Raw genomic sequence first — 21,022 nt, 5'->3', positions numbered from 1 at the left:
CTATATTCATGCCCAAGTACTTCCTCCCCCTTCCTACTATTTTAGATGAAATATCTATGGCCTCAATATGGTAATGCCTGGATCCCATATCCTCAAGAATGCTCCTCCTCAGCCCACTTGTTAAAGTTTTCACCAGAATCACAAACTAAGCCAGAGCAGTGGCAATCTGCCTTTGCTGGCAGCTAGGCTTAGGGCTAGTCTAATCCATAGCCCACCAACAGCAGTCATGGCTCAGCCACAACAGGAGGTGCACAGAGCCCATACAGGGGACACCATTGGAGCACCTGGTTCTGGTAAGTAGGGGTTTTTGTGCTTCTGGGCACCAAAGGATGCTACTACATAAAGCCATTACTTTCAAGGCCATGAAACATAGCTAATCTAATACATAAAGACAAATACAGAAAGCCAGACAAAATGAGGAAACACAGGAATATGTTCCAAACAAAAGAACAAGACAAAACAACAGAAAAGCACTAAAGGAAATGGAGATAATCTACCCAATAAATCAAAATAATAAAGATGCTTACTGTACTAGGGAAAAGAACAAATTAACTCAGGGAAGTCTTCAACAAAGAAAATATTTTTTAACAAGAAGCTGAAGAACAGCAACTGAAATCAAAAATACAATAGAGAGAATGATTAGCAGATTAAACGATGCAAAAGAACAGATCAGCAATTTGGAAGATGAGGTAATGGAAAGTAACTAAGATGAGTAACAGAAATAATTTCTCAAAATGAGAAGATGCTAAGAGAGCTCTGTGACAACTTCAAACAAAACAACATTCACATACCAGGGGTCCAAGAAAGAGGAGAGAAAAAGCAGAAAGCTTATTTGAAAAAATAATAGCTGAAAACTTTCCCAATCTGGGAAAGGAAACAGACATCTAAGTCCTGGAAGCAGAGAGCCCCTAACAAGATGAAGCCAAGGAGGTCCACACCAAGACACATGATAATTAAAATGGCAAGATTAAAGATAAAGAGAGAATCATAAAAGCAGCAAAAGAAAAGCAAATAGTTACCTACAAGGGAAACCCCATAAGGCTATCAGCTGATTTTCAGCACAAACTTTACAGGCCATAAGGGAATGTCATGAAATATTCAAAGTTCTAAAAGGGAAAAATCTACAACCAAAAATACTCTATCCAGCAAGGTTATCATTCAGAACTGAAGAACAGATAAAAAGATTTCCAGATAAATGAATGTCAACAGAATTAATAGCTACTACATTGGCCTTACAAAATATGTTACAAGGACTTCTCTAAATAGAAAATAAATTTTTTTTGAGTGAAAACAAATCTACAGTAAAGATAGACCAATCACTAACAAAGCAAGTATGAAGTTCAAAACACAAAAGTAGCAAAATCAATTATATACAAAATTGTCAAGGGATATATATATATATAACCACAAACCAAAAGACTTTAATAGATACATAAAAAAGTAAAAGAAATCCAAACATAATACCAAAGAAAATCATCAGATCACAAGGGGAGAGAGCAAGAGAGGAAGAAAGGAACAAAGAACTATAAAAACAACCAGAAAATAAACAAATGGCAATAAATACATACCCAACAGTAATGAGTTTAAGTGTGTGTGGACTAAATGCTCCAATAAAAAGACAGAGGGTGGCTGAATAGATAAAAGAAACAAGACACATCTATATGCTGTCTACAAGACACTCACTTCTGACCTAAAGACACATATAGACTGAAAGGGATAGAAAAAATATTCTATGCAAATAGAAGAAAAAAGCTGGAGTAGCAATACTTATATCAGATAAAATAGACTTCAAAACACAGAAATTAACAAGAGACAGATAATTCACATAATGATAAAGGGATCAGTCTGAGAGGGTGTAGCAATTTTAAGTATCTATACACCCAAATAAGAGCATCTAGATATATAAAGCAACTCCTAACAGGCCTAAAGGAGGCAATTGATAGTATTAAATTAATAGGAGACTTTAACACGCCATTTACATCAATGGATTATCTAGTCATAAAATCAGTAAGGAAATAGTGGCATTGAAAGGCACATTAGACCAGATGGACTTTTGGACATATACAGAACATTCTGCCCAAAATTAGCAGAATACACATTCTTCTCAAGTGCACATGGGACATTCTCCAGTATAGTTCACATATTAAGTCACAAAACAAGTCTCAAATAATTTAAGAAGATTGAAATTTTAGTTAGTATCTTTTCAGATCACAATCTTTTCAAATCACTCACAAGAAAACTGGAAAAAAAATGTGGAGATTAAACAACATGCTACTAAACAATGGATTAATGAACAAATCAAAGAGGAAATTTAAAAATACATGGCAACAAATGAAAACAGAAAAACAACAATTCAAAATCTGTGGGATGTAAAAAATGTGATTCTAAGAGGTAACTTCATTGTGGTATAGGCCTACCTCAAGAAACAAGACCAATCTCAAATAAACAATTTAACCTTACTACTAAAGGAACTAGAAAGAAAAAACAAACCCCAAAGTTAGCAGAATGAAGGAAACAGAAAAGATCAGAACAGAAATAAATGAAATAGAGACTAACAATAGAAAAAAAAACCTAAGAGGTAGTTCTTTTAAAAGATAAACAAAATGGACATATAACTGAACTTAAGAAGAAAAGAGAGAGGACTCAAAGACAGAAATGAAAGAGAACTTACAACTGACACCACAGAAGTTCAATGGATAAGAGAATTCTATGAAAAATTATATGCCAATAAATTAGACAACCTAGCAGAAATGGATAAATTCCTAGAAACATAAAATCTTTAAAGACTGACCAAGGAAGAAACAAATCTGAGCAGACCAATTACCAGTAATGAAATTGAATTGATAATCAAGAAAACTTCCAACAAACTAAAGTCCAGAACCAGCAGGGTTCAGAACTTGGTGAATGCTAGCAAACATTTTAAAAAGAACTAATACTTATCCTTCTTAAAGTATTCAAAAAAAAGAAGAGGAAGGAAAAATTCCAACTAATTTTATGAGGCCAGCATTACCCTATACCAAAACCAGAAAGTCACTACAAAGAGAAAATTACAGATACCCCTGATAAACACAGATGCAAAAATCCTCAATGAAATATTAGCAAACCAAATTTAAAAATACATTAAAGGGATCATACACCACAATCAAGAGGGATTTATCCTAGGGATGCAAGGATGGAACAATGTCCACAAATCAATTGATGTGATACACCACATTAACCAAAGAAAGGGTAAAACCACATGGTAATCTCAATAGATACTGAAAAATCATTTGACAAAATTCAGCATCCATTAATGACAAAAACTCTCAACAAAGTGGATGTAGAGGAAACATACCTTGACATAATAAATGGGTTTGCCATATATGACAAACCCACAGCTAACATCATACTTAACAGTGAAAAGCTAAAAGTTTTTCTTTTAATATCAGCAACAAGATTTTTACTCTTACCACTTTTATTCAACTTAGTACTGGAAGTCCTAGTTACAATTAGACAAGAAAAAGAAATAAAAAGATCCAAATTGGTAAGGAAGAAGTAAAACTGTCACTATTTGCAGATGACATAATACTATATATAGAAAATCCTAAAGCCTCTACCCAAAGGATATCAGAGTAAATGAATTTAGTAAGTTGCAGAATACAAGATCAACATATAGATATCTGTTGCATTTCTATATACTAATAATGAGGTAGCAGAAAGGGAAATCAAGAACACAAACCCATTTACAATTGCATTAACAAGAATAAGATACCTAGGAATAAATCTAACCAAGGAGGTGAAAGAACTGTACTCTAAAAACTGTAGGCACTGATGAAATAAACTGAAAAATACAAATACATAGAAAGTATCCTACACTCATGGATAGGAAGTTAATATTGTCAAAATGGCCATCCTGCCCATAGTAATCTACAGATTCAATGCAATCCCTATGAAAATACCAATGACATTGTTCAATAAACTAGAGTAACTAATCCTTAAATTTGTATGGAACCACAAAAGACCCCGAGTAGCAAAAACAATCTCAAGAAAGAAGAAAAAAGCTTGGGGTATCACACTTCCTGATCTCAAAGTACACCACAAAGCTACAGCAATCAAAATAGTATAGTACAGGCACAAGACAGAACTATGGATCAATGGAAGAGAGCCCAGAAATAAACCCATGTTTGTATGGTCAATTAATATATGGCAAAGGGGGCAAGAAAAGCAGTCTCTTCAATAAATGGTTGGGAACACTGGACAGCTACATGCCAAAGAATGAGACTAGATCACTGTTTCATGCCCTACATATATAAAAACTCAAAATGGATTAAGACCTAAATGTATGATCTGAAATGAAAAGCTCCAAAAAATGTATATATACAGTGAACTCTTGAACATCAACATTAGTAAATTTTTTTTTCTGGATGTCTCCTCAGGCAAGGAAAACAAAAGCAAAAATAAACAAGAGGGACTACATCAAACTAAAAGGCTTCTGCACTGAGAAGGAAACCAACAAAACATAAAGACAACCTCCATATGGGAGAATATATTACAAATGATATTCTGATAAGGGGCTGATATCCAAAATATATAGAGAACTCATACAACTCAACACACACAAAAAAACCAACCCAATTAAAAAACGGGTGGAGGACCTGAACAGATATTTTCTTAAGAAGACATACAGATAACAGGCATGTAAAAAGATGCTCAAGATCACTAATCAGAAAAATGCAAATCAAAACCACAGTGAGACATCATCTAACACCAATCAGAATGGCCAGAATGCAAAAGACCAGAAACAAGTGTTGGAGAAGATGTAGAGAAAAGGCAACCCTTGTTTACTCTTGGTAGGAATGTAAAATGGTGCGGCCACTATGGAAAGCAGTATGCAGGTTTCTCAAAACACTGAAAACAGAAATACCATATGACCTAGGAATTCCACTTCTGGAAATATACCCTAAGGAAACAAAATCACTGATTTGAAAAGATATATATATATATATATTCCTATGTTCATTTCCACAGTATTTACAATAGCAAAGATATGGAAGCAACCTGTGTCCATCAATAGTTGAGTGAATAAAATGTAGTACATATATACAACAGAATATTAGCCATACAAACCAATAAAATCTTGCCATTTGTGACAACATGGATGGATCTAGAGGGTGTTATGCTAAGTGCAATAAGCCAGGCAGAGAAGACAAGTACCAAATGATTTCACTCATCTGTGGAGTATAACAACTGAAGGAACAAAACAGCAGCAGACTCACAGAACCCAGGAATGGACTAACAGTTACCAAAGGGAAAGGAACTGGGGAGAATGAGTGGGAAGGGAGGGATAAAGGATATTAAGGGCATTATGTTTAGCACACATAAGACACAAACAAAATAGAAATAGACTCATAGGCACAGAGAAGAGACTGGTGGTTGCCAGGGGGTGGGGTGGCAGGTGTGGCGGAGGGATGGGTGAAATAGGAGAGAGGAATTAAGAGGTACAAGATTCCAATTACAATATAAATGAGTCACAGAATGACAGTACAGCACAGGAAATATAGTCAATAATATTGTAATAACTTTGTTACGTTGAAATGGTAACTACACTTATTGGAGTACACATTTAATAATGAAGATAACTGTCAAATCACCATGCTGTACACCCGAAACATATAATATTGTATATCAAGTATACTTCAATTAAAAAAAGAATATTCTTTCTGCAGTTCTCACTTTTGAACCATCAATTTTTGTTTCCTATTGAACAAATCTTTCCCATCAGTCTCTTACTTCTCCCTCTCTTGAACCCCTCCCCAGCTACCGCCATATTTCTTTTATAGATCAACTTCTCCAAAGGTTGTCTATACTTATAGTCTAATCCCTTCATTATTCTTGAACCCTTTTCCATCATGCTTTTGTTCCCCAACTCATGTACTTACACTCCTCTTGTCCCTAATGATCTCATTTCCTTCACTAGTTAATTCTCTGTCTTCCTCTTACTTAAACCTTTCAGCACTTTTTTCACTTGGCTTACTGGACATCTCACATACTTGGTTTTCCTCTTTCCTCATTATTCACATGCTTTCAGTCTTCTTTGGTGATTTCTCCTCATATTTCTAGCCTCTTAACATTAGAGGATCTGAGAGCTCAGGCCCTGGACATGTTCTTTTCTTAATCTGTACTCATTCCTTTGGCAATATTATCCAGTTTCATAACTTTACATATCATTTGCATGTTGACATTTCTCACCCACGCTTATTCTCTCAACTCCAGGTTCATATAACTAACAACCTACTCAACATTACCATTTGGACTTCTATTAGGCATCTCAAATTTTAATGTCCAAAACTGAGTTACTCCTCTCAGAGTTCTCCCACCTCAGCTTATGGCTCCTGCTACAGACTACTCCACCCTTGCTAATAGTGGCAAAGTAAAAGTTCAGAGAAAAAAGTCATCGTTAATTTTTTAATTCATTCCTCTGCTGATTCTGTGTTCAAATGTCCATAATTTGCTTTAAAATAATCCAGTAGGAGGAAGGGAAGGACAAAAAGTGGATGGAGGTGTAGATAAAAAAAAAGATTAAAATCAACTACCAAAGTGGGTACACAGGGCTTTATTAGACTATTCTCTATCTTTCTGTTTATATTTTCAACAATAAAATTTTAAATATATGCTCAAATCCAAGCACTTCTCACTAACCCTAAGGCAACACGCCCGGTCCCAGTCACCATCATTATTATAATATCCTAAGTGAACTCCTTGCTTCTGCCTTTGTCCTTCTTCAGTCCCCCCTCAACACAGCACTGAGCGATACTGTTGCAACAGAAATCAGGTATGTTACTCCTCAGCTCAGAACCTTCTGATTATAATCTATTTTACTCTAAGTAAAAGCCAAAATCATTACAATGGCCTACTGGGCCCCACACAACCTGGCCTCCCCTTATGTCTTTTACCTCATCTCCTACTCTCCCCCTGCTCACCCTGCTCCAGTCCCAGTACCCAGGCCTTTCCACTTACTATTTTCTCTGATTTAAATGCTCTTCTCCCAGATATCCACAGATATCCACTCCCTCATTTGAGGGATGTCTTTGAGTAAATGTCACTTTGTATGTGTTTCCCTTGTCACCCTGACTGTTAATCATTTAGCCCAAACTCCCTATCTATTTCCCTACTTTTACCATGGTGCTTATAAGCATCTAACCAGTATTCTATATTTTAGTTATTTGTCTTTTATCTCAATATAATCTATATTAGGGCAGAAATTTATGTAAGTTTATACCTGCTATATCTGTAGCATTTACAATAGTGCATGGCTATAATAAGTGCTCAATAGTCTTTACTGAGTTAAATATAGGGAAATAATAATCTCTCCAAGGGCTTAAACTAAGATGACAGATATTCATGATAATATTTAAAAAGTGGTTTAAATACCCCTATAAGATTTCTTCACACTTTAAGCATATGCTGATTATAAGAAACACATAAAATAGAGTGACAAAAACCTCCATTATCATCCACAATATAATGACAAGCACTGGACTTAACCTCTCATGGTGAACAATCACAGAACTGAACAAAATCTATGAAACTTTCCAGCTGCATTCAAGAGAATGAAACAGGATTACTGTCTAACTCCACACATAAAAGTAAACTCAAAATGCATCAAAGACCTGAATGTAAGACATGAAGCCATAAACCTCTTAGAAAAAAACATAGGCAAAAATTCCTGAACATAAGCATGTGCAATTTTTTTCCCAGACACATCACCTCAGGTAAGGGAAACAAAAAAAAATGAACAAGTGGGACTACATCAAACTAAAAATCTTCTGTACAAACTAAAAAGCAAAGGATACCATCAGTAGAACAAAAAGGCAACCTACAGTATGGGAAAATATATTCATAAATGATTTACCTGATGGGGGTTAACATCCAAAATATATAAAGAACTCATATGCTCCAACACCAAAAAAAATTAAAAACCTGATTAAAAAATGGGCCTGAACAGACATTTCTCCAAAGAAGAAATTCCAATGGCCAATAGGTACATGAAAAAATTCTCCACATCGTTAATCATCAAGGAAATGCAGATTAAAACCATAAGGAGGTATCATCTCACACCTGTCAGAATAGCCACCATCCAAAAGACAAGAAATAGAAAGTGTTGGCAGGGATGTGGAAAAAGGGAACCCTCCTACACTGTTGGTGGGAATGTAAATTGGTACAGCCACTGTGGAAAGCAGTACCGAGGTTCTTCAAAAAACTAAAAGTAGAAATACCATACGACCCAGTAATTCTACTGCAAGGAATTTACCCAAAGAAAACAAAATCCCTGATTTGAAAAGATTTATGCACCCCTATTTTTGTCACCAGATTATAATAGCAAAGTTATAGAAGCAACCAAAGCATCCATCAATAGATGAATGGATAAAGAAGAGGTGATACATTTACAGCATGGTGTATTATTTAGCCATAAAAAAGAAATCCTGCTATTTGCAACAATATGGATGGACCTAGAGGGTATTATACTGAGTGAAATCTAAAAACAAAAGAAAACAGAATGAACAAAATAACAGTAGACTCAAACACTGAGAAGTGACTGGTAGTTACCATGGGGAAGGAGTCACCGTGGGGGAGTGCAGAGGGTGAGGGGGATAAAGCGGCACAAAAATTCTCAATCATAATATAAGTTGGTCACGGGGACAGTAGTACAGCATGAAGAATACAGCCAATGATTCTGTAACATCTTTCAATGCTGACAGATAGTAACTGCACTAGTGGGGGTGAGGATTTAATAATAATGGGTAACTATTCAACCACTGTGTTGTATACTTGAAACTAATATAAGATTGTATATCAATGATACTTCAATTTAATAAATGGCACTATGCAAAAATAAATATTATTTCTCCTAAAATAAAAAAAAATCCAAAAAATGCCTGGAGGCCTTGCTTAAGAGACAAGAATGGAGTTAAGGGAGGCTAAGTTACATGTGGCTAGTGGCTACCATATTAGCACAGCTCCAGACTGATAGGAGGAAAATGAAAACAAATCCACTGAAATTGAACAGTGGTTGTCTCTAGCTGGTAAATTTTTTGCTTTATCTATGTTTACCAAATTTTTCTACAATAAGCGTGTCTCCCTTTTAAAATATGAAAAAAGATCTATTTAAAATGTAAACATTGTATTGCATATAATACCTAATCTGGAATGAAAAGTGGTGATTTCCCCAGAAAATTTTTAGAATTAAACTGACAATATAGAAATGAATGGGCATTTAATCCTTAAAATTAAAATTTATCTCTGGATAAAAATTTCTATGCTGACAAAGAGTTTAGCAATGGAAATCTCATTTTAATTTAAGGAAGTCAGTTTTAAGTTTTCATATTAAAGTGAAATCAGTGGTTCTTTTACATTTTGTCTATATGTTGATAGTTCTAGATAGGATTATTTGGGAGAAATTAAAGACTATCTCAGAGACATAATGGATTACTGTGACAATACAAAAATCAGTTAAATGTTGAAACTTTGGTCATTTGTCTAATTGCATATCATAGCTAAAAGGGAAAGACAGTTATGGTTGCATACAATTTAACAAACATTCTAAGAAAGTAGAAAGTAAAGTTAGTTTAATGGGCCTAAATTGAGATAATAAAAGATGTAATAGGAGAAAATTGAGGTTTATATACTAAATATTCTTCCAATCTATGACCTCTTTACATTCCCTCCTTCATATCAATTTGCTTCCATTTAGCATCAGTAAGGCCTATTAATGGGCCCCATTTAGTGCCTACAATTATGCAGTCTGAATAATACATTTGAGACCTCAGCATTCTAGTGTTTAGACTGTAGCTTGACCCTGATTTTAAAAAGAATGCACTGCCCCATTCATTTTATTGTTTCATCCATTGTTTGAAAACAGTAGAAAAGAAAAAAAACATTAGCTCTCTCAAATGTCACAAATGTGGGTAACTCTAAATGTGTAGAGCTGTCAATTCATAGCACATCACAGGGCCTTAATTCAGCAGTATGTGTATCTTTGTCAGCCATCAGTTCAAACTCTTCACTAATACCTAGCACACCATTTAGTACTAAAAGTTTTGCTATACATAAAAAAATTAACCATATCCAAAGATAAAACTTGGGTGTATTAAGTGGTACTCATATGATTTAATTTGAAAATATCACTTTAAAATATGACAGAACAAGTCATTTTAATACAAATTACATTTTTCCAGACCACAATGTACATTGTGCTGGCTGTCCCTGAGTAGTTCACAATTTGACTAGGAAAGAAGACATTCACAAACACACATCTTGAGTAAAATTCCAAGGTAATAAACACATATTATGGTACTATGGTCTGTGTGGTAGAAATTCTAATATTCAGTCCCAATATTATGTGCTGCCTTGACATCTGATGAAATGGGAAGGACCTCAAATGGCCTAACTGCAAGTTCTCTTCCCCAGTTTGCTCCCATGGAAAAGGTCCCCCAGGCAAACAACCCTGCTTACAAGGGACCAGATGCACTTCCTGCTTCTCCCTGAGTAAATTTCAGTTTCCTGCCAGCTTGCAAAATTATTCAAATAAGCCAATCAGATCCTCCAGTGGAAACCAGGAGTGACTTTACCCTCTTGACACTACAGAGCCTGCCTCCCACAGCATTCTGTTCATTCTGTTCTTGAGTGCAACCTCCTGTGGCCCTGCATGGCATAGTGTCCTATCTCCTTAGCTGTGAGCATCTGTGACTAATAAGCTGCTGCTAATTTCATCTGTCCAGCATTAGGTGTCATGTGCTCAGCCACCCCCATAACCTCTCCCTCACCAATGCGATGAACAGGAGGTGATCAGAATAGGCTGTCTCTATACCATAAAAGGTCCAGTTTTAGAACAGGATCCTTACAGGACCTGTCCAAACATCTGTGAAACAGGTTGGCATGGATGGAGAAGGGGGTTAAGGATTTGGTTTTGCATCTGGCTTTGGTCTTCGAGGATTCTCTGAAGAGGCATATAGACAAGAAATGATAGCCAAATAGCAAGCCAAATAGCAAGCAAGAAGTAAATTGCAAGTAAAAGCAAATTAGAGGAACTGATGTAGAAGAGGTGGCCAGGATAAGCCCTCCCACTTCCTATAACCTCTCCCTTGCATTCTGTAGCTTCTCCAAATAGCTGCATGTTTACGGATGACTGCTCCTTCAGCTCCATCCAGCTGCAGGTAGAACAAGGAAGGTTGAGATGGCCAGGCCCACTGAGGCAGACCTGTTCATTTGTCCAATTCTTGGAGACAGAAAGTACAAGACAGGGCAAGGGTATGTGCCATTCCTGAGTGCTGACCCACAATGATCCCACACTCTAGTAAAATCCTCCCAATCAATGTCCACTTCTGACAGTGTGCTGAGCAAGTTTGCTCTCCTGTGCGATGAAAAGCGGGTGGAGAGAAGGATGCCAGAAATGGAGCAACAGTTTCCTTCTGACCTGTGAACAAAGGTGAAATTAAGTTCCTTTCCCAAATAGGAGAGCAAGCAGTCCAAATAAGTGTAACTATATCCTAAGACAGAGTAAAGCAGAAATTAGGAGGAGTTGTGGTAAAAGAATACACCATTTAGATCAGAGGATCCACTTTGTGAAGCTGTGAGACCAGTGGGGCCTGTGTTAAAGCAGAGATCATGCCGTTCAAGAGTGCGAAGTCCAAAGCTAAAAGAGGGCTGAAAAAATACCCAAGAAAAAATGAAGCAGTCTGATTGTAATCTTTTTTGCCCAAACAACAAGGTCTCACTCAGGACACTTCAGGAGTCCAGTTTCCGCTAACCAAAACTCACAGTGAAAAATTCCAGAAGCAGGGAGAAACTAGTGGGCTGGCAGAGAGAGAAAGAGTGGGGCCTAAATTTTAACATTTATTTAGGGAACATCTACAAAGAATCTGCCAGATGCCTAGCATTGTGCCTGAGGCTCGGCACACAGAAAGTAATGTGAGACAATCTCAACTTTTAAGACATTTATATTCAGATAGTAATGCTGATATATAACAGTGGCTGAGCACCTCCCATGTGCTAGTAGTATACTACGGACCATCTTATTTTAGGCTCACAAGAACACTATGAGGAAGTTATGATAATTATTCTCAGCTTATGATGAGAAAATTAATTTCAGAAAGAGAAAACTTGCTCAAAGTCATGTCACTAAGGGGTTCCAACTCCTGGGCACAGTCTGTGACCATCATGCTATATTCCTCCAAATACTGAATGAGAAGCAAAGAGAATATGAAAAACAGGAAGCAGAACTTCAGTTCTATCTATAGTCAGTTCAGAGAAAAAGGCTAAGGGCTCTAAACAGAAAAAGAATAAAAAGTTTTCTTAGAGATGGTAAAAAAAATTTAAAGAGTAGTAAATCATAAGAAATCAGTCACACATTACTATATGTGTATAGAAAATGAAAGAAAGTAGTAATTTTGGGATGTAACTCCATAAAGTATGCTCAAGATAAAATTACATGGTTTCTATACATCATATTTAATATAGCCTCTAGTGTTCATTAGGGATATACCAGATAGAATCATTGTATTAGGGTTTCTGTTCTCATCCAGTCTAATCAAACCATATTCCAGTTAAACCAAAAGTCTAAAGTTAATTACTTGGTCCTGTCTTCTACACTATTCAGGCCCATTTTAGAGAGAGAAATATGGGTTTGGAGCAGATTATTTTGTGGATGAGCATCTCAGCCTAATATTCTTACACAGATGAAATAATGCTTAAATGAAAACTAATACCAGGCTCAACAAACAAGCAGAATCTAAAATATACACAAAAAGCAAGAGCAAATACAAATTTTGCAGAAGAGGCTGTTACCAAAGTGCATGCTGATGAAAACCGTACTTAGCAGTGGGAATTGCCTTGCCCTGTGAAATTAACTCCAAGAGGGTGAGGCTAGGCCACCAGTATAGCTCAACTGATGCATTTAATAAGGGCAGTTTGACAAAGCTCTTTGGTATGTCAGAACCTTGAACATTGCTGATGCAGACAGGATTAATGTTAGTAACCCAGTGTGCAGACCAACACACAGAGGCGCAGACTTGCCGAACTGGTTTCCCAAGGGAGCCCATGCCCTCCTTCACTGTGGTGACTCATTACCTTCAACATCAATGGCTTACAAGGCTTCCCTGTAGTCCCCAGGTGGTAGACTAGCCATGATCCAGATAAAGTAAGGACTGAATACTTCCCAGAGCTGTTCCCTACATGGCAAAAAAACCTGCAGAGGTATCAGATTTCTAATGCTGCTTACTCTCTCTTAAAATACAGGAAAATCCTGTAAGATTTCTTTTCTTGAATCTTAACGCCCATTATTAAAGCTTCAGAGGTTGCCAGAGAAAGAATTAAAAGCAGGGGGACCTTAAATTAGGTAAATCATATCCTCCCAGGATTACTGTAAGACGATATAAAAACATGGCTAAGTTTCCAAACTCTTGAAAAGCTTATAAATACTGAAATAATTAACTATAATTTGAAGCACATAATATCATTATAATTACATAGGGAAAAAGGATAAGTTAGAATAATAGTTAAGTGATGACTTGTAAGATGTTTATTTGCCATTCCACCTTGAAAAGAATGACATAGGTCTAGGAGGTATTTGAGATAAAATTAAACTGATACTTATTAATTAAAAGGGTTGTAATTTTTTACTTAAAACCTCAACACATTTCTTTTTAGGTACATTCCAACTTCAGGTCAAAACCCGTTTTTCTTTAAATGGAAGCTTACATTATCTCCTAAATCTTTAGTTTCGTTACAGAAGGAAGCATTTTTTTTAATGTATCATAAGTCTACCATCCATATCAAAATAATGACCACTGTTTACCAGCTCATTGGCATAGCCTGAAATTGTACCACCATGTGAAGTCGTAAGTCAGAATTGTGGCGATTTGTGATTGTGTGTTTATTCTGATTGTTACTGGTTGTTTCACCAACCATAGAACATAAACCTAAGCTCTAACTGCTGCATATTTGTTGAAATAAATTGTGTGTGGTGACATTTTATAAGCAGTTGGCACAAACTTAGACTTTTCACCTCTCTTTCCCGCTAACTGAATGGTTATCATCTTCTCTTCCCCATCACAGCCTTCCTATCACTTTGTTCTCCTGTAACATTGGCCAATTTTACTCTTTCTAGTTATGTTTACTCATTTCCATACCATAGCTACATTTAGAAGTTTATGTTCAATTTTTATTGCCATGGTTTAAAGCAAGAGGCAGAGAAACTAGAAGTAAAGGCAATGAGGAAAGAGAGAGACTAGTCTAAAAACAAATCCTAGCTGTATCACTTTCTAGCTGGGTGACCTCTGACAAGGGTTAAGGATGGAGGGTGGGAATAATACTTATTGCATGCTTATTTTGTTCCAGGTATTTTACACATATCTATTTAATACAATAACCCTGCAAGATAAATTCTTTTACCTCTACTCTTTTGGGGCCTTGTCTTATTTGTTTATGTTTTACAGCGTAACAAGAGCGAATTTAAATAACTTATCAGAGTCACAGAGCTTTCTAACAGAGGTAGAACTTAAACTCAGGTCTAACTCTAAAGTTCTAAATGGAGTTCTCCTCCCCCAGGGAAAGTACAAAGGATAGCAATTTGTATCATCAAAGGGATCAAGGCAGATTTTATGGGCAGAATTTGAAGAACTTAAAGTGCTTCTTTTAAAAGGTAGTTTTAATTACCATTTTTAAGATGTGGAGGTTCCGTAAGGAGTTTGTTGAACATTTATTATCTGTGTCCATGAAAGACACTTGAATTTAAAGTAGTATATATTTTATAGGATGTAAGGAAGAATTTTTTTGGGTCTATCTCATTCATAGGGCCTATTGTTTGCAAGGTACTTTTCTAGGCACAAAAAATCTCAAATGAATAAATGTCTCATGGTCCAGTGAGAATAGACCAGAACATAAAAGGTACTTGATATATGTTGGATTACTCAAGAATTAGATAATAAAACATGCTAATGACCTGCAAGGAAGATGATTGCATCTCTGGAATTCTTTAAATAGAGTAAGAACAGCCCTAAAAAGAGCTAGAAGACACAGAAACCCACCAAAACTAGAGAGCTTAGACTACTGACTCCTAACTTTCTGAGAATGATAACACCCAAACCATGTTACATTTTGCTTTGCTCCTTTCTCAAAAAGTTTTATGTCCGTAACTATTCATTCAACAAATCTTTACCACATGATCACTGTAAGATACCACTCTAGTACCAAAATGGACCTTTATTGTTTCAAACACTTATGATCAGCTTTTCATTTGTCCTTTGATTATACAGCTATGGGCAACCATAGTTGGATTACTTCAAAATAAAACTTGTATCATGAAATTATTGAGATGGCTAAGACCCTTCAAATTCATAAAATAAGGTTTTTTCTTTCCATCAGGTAAACTGCCAAACGAGTGATTTCTAACAATGATTTTGGAGTAACCCAGGCTGTCTATAATTGTTTTGGGTATTTCAAGAAATTTCACACAATTTTTAAGATTTTCATTTACACATCTCTATGAATAAATATAAACAAACCCATGCATAGATCCAGGATTAATTATATCAAAGTGATAATTGATTTATACCAGAGACTGACTTTTTGGGAGATGTAATACCTCTTACTTGTCTTGTAGCCTCTTTCTTAAAAGTGTGACATGAATCAATTAGCTTTGAACTTAGGCCAGAAGAAAACTTGGGAGTCCTTTCCATATCTGTAATTCATTTGAACCTATCCAACCTCAAGGATAGGCAAACCTAACACTAACATTTCTCATTCCCCTCAAATTAATGAACATTTTGGTTTGAATTCTTATTGTCTAAAGGTAATGAAATAAAGGCAGTGTAATACTGGACTTGATGAATTTCTGCCCTACTTAGAAAAACAGGAAGAATACTAACAGCCAACTTTTAGTGAGTGCTTACTATATGCCATGACAAGTTTTCTGCAGGTATTTTCTCATTTAATCCTTACAACACATGTATATGAGGCAAATATACTATCTTCAAACAACAAACAAACAAAAAAACAGAACTAGAGATAGCTTTGGTTTTATGCCATATTCTTGAAATCCTTACATGTATCACATCATTGTAAAGAACTGAGAGGAAGCTGGATCTTCCTGAGCCTTAGCCTTCCCATCAGCTTATACAACCATACCTTCATTATTTGGGACACTTTCCTATAGTTAGAAAAATAGTGTTGACAATTTTCTGCACCTATAACATTTTGGACAAGCAATTTCCATCTTATTTTGTTTCCTCACATATGGTGGGTGTTCCATCTCAAAAAGCACAGTTATTTTTAACTTGCACAATATTAGTAAACCACTTTGAATTATTCTTCACTGACAAGATTCCAAACTACCTAACACAAATGAGACAATTGCATGCATTATTTAAGCTATAGTGTTCACTGATTTTCAGACATAAACTTTCCAATAGAATCACTGTATTTTATAGGTGGAGGGGATCATAAAGTTGATGTAACCTGACTACCTCTTTTTACAAGTGAGAATCTGCAAAAAAGAGGTTTAAGTACCTTTCCTAAATCAGATTAGCTACTTAGCAATAAAAAAAACTAACAGCAATCCAGTGCTTTTTCCTATATAAAAAAGTCAATAGTTATTATGAAATCCACATTATTTTGCAATGGCTTGCAGAGGATGTACCAATAATAAGTAATTAGTTTTATAATACTGTATCATCATCACTACTGTGATTATCAGTTATATAATGATACTATGTCTCAGTACTGTTCATAACTTTTTCCCATGTCTTGTATCCCTAACTAGATTGTGGTTTCCTTGTGGTAAGCATATATTTTTTTTAATGTTTCTTATATCCCTTAATAAATATACACATATATGAACTGCTTAGCAGTTGGAAAGAGATTGACATAAATATATTTTTATTTTAGATTAATACTATGCAAGATAGAACCAAACAGCTGTCATCCTGCATAGATGGCAGGTTTTTTAATATGTTGTTTTGAGAGTAAGAAAGTTGAAAAAAAATCCTCATTCCTTTTCAAGAAGCAATGGGGATTTGGTCTGAGGGTGAGTGGTTTTAGGAGCTGGAAGAGACTGGTGAAGGCTAGCATAGAAACTAGAGGGAATGATGAGTGCTGATTCAGCCTGAAGAGTGTAGCAGCATACACACATCAAATTGCTCAACAATGGCCCAGAACTTATGCGTGGCTAGTCCTCCTCTCGGTACCCTGCCTGTATTAAATCATCATTTTTTTTACCATTTTGTGGAGAAACTCAGGCTCAGAGAGGTTAGATCACTTGCCCAACTAAATCAGCTAGTAAGTTGAAGAACCAGGATTCGAATGCTGAACCCAAGGCCTATACTCCTAATTAGTTTGATAGTTTAGAAACAAAAACAGTTAAGTATATGGTGTTTAGTATCATTCTGATAAATGTCTGACTCTTGCAGAAGCTCAATTGCTAGCTCCCCTACTTTTGGGTTTCCAACACCTTCTCCCCTTATTTACCCACCCACTCCTTACTCCCCAAACTCACATACCGATAACCACACATTCACACACTCCAGTCTTTTTGTCAACAAGTTCCACACTCAGGCATCTAAGTAACTAGGTATCAAACTTCCTTCTCTTCACATACTTCTTCTTAGGATTTAAGCTCACATACTACACTGAGTCCTAAGACCAACCTCCACTCATTAACACTTCTCCAGGTAAATGTAAATACATACTAATACTCTGGGTTATTGCACGTGCATAGCCATATACATAGCAGAATTCAATGAGGATTTTTCTTTTCCCATTATTCACAGAAATAAGTTACTGAGACAGATGCCAAAAGCATGTGTCACTGGTAGTAGAAACTAGGAAGCAATGGTGAAATGAGGTACAAAAGCCCAGGGCCAGAAAGTGGCCACAAGTCATCAACTGTTTTTCCTAGAAGCTTGCTTTTTTTGGGTAAGTTCTGCACGAACAAGCCCCAACCTGTTGCCATAGCCCACAGTCCCCTCCACCCGATTCTGGACCCTGCTCAGGCTGGAGCAGATGCACACACCGCGGGGAACCTCATTTGCAGGGGATGTGTGTTCCTTTGCTCTGTGTTAATAATTGCCACCGGGCCAAGATGGGAGGATTTGTCAGAAATAATGGAGAATAACGACAGCCAAGCTTTCTCATGCAAAGACCAGTCAACCCAAGAGCAGCGAATCACGACCTGCACAGTATTTAATGGTTCATGGGAAAGCAAGTTTCTCTCCTGCTCGCCTGCACTTTTGCAGCCAGCTTCGGCAGACGTGGGCAACGCCGGCGGCGTCCTGACAGATCTGGTGGGCGCGAGCTGAGGGAACGCCAGCAGCGCGGCCCCCAGAACCACCAGTGCCGCGGGAGAGGCTCCGGGGACCGCCCTTTGCTGATCCCTAAGGACCGCGTGGGCCCTAACAGGAGCTCCACCCGGCCGGATAGGGGAAAGCCAAGTTCAAACGCAGGGTGTCCAGCCTAGGGCGGGCCTGGAGGAAGCGGAGAAAGCCTGCTAGCAGGCCCCACCCGTAGCGCTGACAGGGTAGCCGGCAGCGAGCCGACTCGGGTTCATACGCCTGCGCACCCCGGGTCCCGCCCCCACGCCGCCTGCCCGGGCTGCGCGCCCGGGGCCGCCGTCGCTTAGCAACCCCCGAGTCACAGTCGCGGGCCTCCGCGCGCGCTCCTTTCCCGGCTCAGTTCCTGATCTTCCCGTGAGGCTCCCCGCGGTCTCGCATCAGGCCCTAGGAGCCCATGGAGGGAACGGAGGATAAGCAGCAGTAAGTGCTCGGGGTGGGTTTTCTATTTCCTCCAACGAAAAATAGTTTCCTCCTTCAGGGCAGCGTTAGGTGAGACTCGAGGGGTGGGTCTAAAGACCCCCAACGCTTTTCCTCTTCAGTCCACTTCCAGTAATTTCTACTAGTTGAGGGCTTACCATAATATTTTAAAAGGCACTCTTTACTGTGCACTTACTGGGTATCAAGCACTCAACATGCAGGGCCTGGCCTAAAATTTTAAGTCATCTTGAATCATTCACTTACAACCCACATCTCATGTACTGGTAAATTCTGTAAGCTTTACCGTTAAGTATCTATCCAGAATACCCGCGCTCATCCCCGCCCTGGACCAGCCACCAGCGTCTCTTACCTGGATACTGCAGGAGGGTTTGGGCACCCCTTGCCCCTACAGCCTCTTCAACACAGCACGCAAGAGTGGTTGCAGCATGTTAGAGCACGTTCTCCATTGCAGAGTAAAGCTAAGGCTCCTGCAATGACCTATGAGGCCTGTGCAACGTGCCCTTTTTCCGTATCGATCTCATCTGCGGCTTGCTCACTGCCTCCATTGTGCCCCAACACAGGCTTACTGCTCTCATCTGTAATGATTCTCAAAGTGTGGTGCCCAGACCAGCACCAGCGTCACCTGGGGACTTATAAAACTGCAAATTTTTGCGGGTTCCCTACTATACATACAGCAAATTAGAAACTCTGAGTAGGACACAGTAATCTGGGCCTTACAAGGCCTCCAGGTGATTCTGATGTACCCTAAATTTCAAGAACTACTGAATCAAGATGTTAACGGTTCATTATGATGTAGAGCCAGGAGTATCTATTTCCAAGGGCTGTATTTTTGTCACTAGAACAGTGGTTCTCAAACTTTAACATAAAATAGAATGAACTAAGAGCTAGTTAGAGCAGTTTTTTGTCACTCTGGACCAGAGGTTATGATTTAGAAGGTTGGAATGGGGTCAGTGAATTTGTATTTCTAACAAGAACTGGTGTCAGTGCAGCAGGGACCACACTTGGAGAAGCACTGTTCTAAGGAAGGGTGCTTTTGCTGCAAAGCTTTGGCAATTAAAGTTCACTCTGCTGGGATACTTTTCCTCAAATAACCACTTAGCTAGCTATCCTCTTTCCTGTCAGTTTTCAGTAGCCTCCACCCTATCTAAAATGCAACCTATCTTCTATATACATGCATGCCTTTTCCCCAGTCCCTGCTTTATTTTTGTCCTTAGCACTTAACACCATCTAATGGACTATATATTTTATTTACTATTTTATTTCTCATATGCCTTCTCCTACTAGAATGTAAGCTCTGTGAGGGCAGGAATTTTTGTTTTGTCACTCTTGTATCCTCAGTGCCTCAAATAGCACCAGGCACATAATTCAATAAATATCTGTTGAAAGAATGAATTACTCAATGTTCTTCTGACATCTCTCACAAAAGGTATTATTGCCCTTACCATGCAGATGAGGAAACAAGGCTTAAATATTAAGTGGCAAAGGTGGGATTCCAATCCAGGTCTGAGTTACTTCAGAGCCCATTAGTGTTTTTGCATTCTCCTTCTAGTAAGAGATTACTATAGAATCATATGTTTCACTTATATATATCTATCTATAGTCACTCACACCACAAATACTTAATCAAATGAATGTGAAAGTATGCAAGCAAATAGCCACAGCTCTTTCCTTCAAGGACTGATTCCAGTGTAAGCGTATTGCTGGGTTACAGGAGAAGCAGATGGAAAAAACTGATGTCAGTAATCTGCAGTGAAAAATCAATCATAACTTTTAAGTAAATACTCTGGAAAGGTAATATAAAAAGCCTTAAAAGTTATTTATACTTTACCACTAATCAGTTTTTCCAAATCCTGTTGGGATGCAGGGAACTAGAATCCAAGGATGCTGAGTGTTGTTTATACAGCTATTGGAGTGAGGGTTGGGAGTCTATAGCTAAAACAAAGCCAGAGTAAAAACAATTCCAATAGATTCACCAGAAATATGTAAATATTGTAATGGCAATCCATTTACCCATGACGAACAGAACTCTTGTAACATGGTGGGTACATAATGATGAATGGAACACCATCTTCACCTTCACTGAACTTACTGACTAGTAAAAGGTATTTCTAATACATAACAAAAACAAGTAAACAAAAAACTAGGTACATAAATTATGAATTGCAGTAAGTGTTATGAAAGAAATAAGTACTAAAATATGGATTACATGGGGGGTGGAGGGA

This window comes from Manis pentadactyla, chromosome 2, assembly GCF_030020395.1.
Source record: "Manis pentadactyla isolate mManPen7 chromosome 2, mManPen7.hap1, whole genome shotgun sequence".
NCBI classification, from domain to species: Eukaryota; Metazoa; Chordata; class Mammalia; order Pholidota; family Manidae; genus Manis; species Manis pentadactyla.
This window is presented reverse-complemented; position numbering follows the sequence as displayed.